The following is a 489-nucleotide window of genomic DNA, read 5'->3' on the forward strand; positions in this document are numbered from 1 at the left end:
CCTCAGTAAAGATGGCCGTCGCAGTAAAGATGGCCGCCTCAGTAAAGATGGCCGCCTCAGTAAAGATGGCCATCGCAGTAAAGATGGCCGCCGCAGTAAAAATGACCACCTCAGTAAAGATGGCCGCCTCAGTAAAGATGGCCGTCCTCTGGGTGGATTTTAAAATGGCTGAGCGTGACAGAATGGTGTTCAGGTGAAGGAAGCTGATAGACGGAAAGCTAACCGCTAACCGCTAATCCCAACATGTTTCCTTAATGAACTGGATCTCAGTATTTGTTGAACTGGGTTCACTGGTTTATGAACATCTGGTCCAGTTTGGACTGGAGTTTCTGCTGTCCATGGTGCTGAACGATCAGATCATTAAATCTTTAAAGATGTCATTGTTTTAGCTTTTAACCCATAAAACCTATGAAGCTTTCGAGTTTTCTGAAAAAAAAAAAACTATTTTGAATTAAACTGAGATGTTTGCAGCCAGAAGCTCGAGTTTCT

Source organism: Poecilia reticulata, linkage group LG5 (genome assembly GCF_000633615.1).
Source record: "Poecilia reticulata strain Guanapo linkage group LG5, Guppy_female_1.0+MT, whole genome shotgun sequence".
NCBI classification, from domain to species: Eukaryota; Metazoa; Chordata; class Actinopteri; order Cyprinodontiformes; family Poeciliidae; genus Poecilia; species Poecilia reticulata.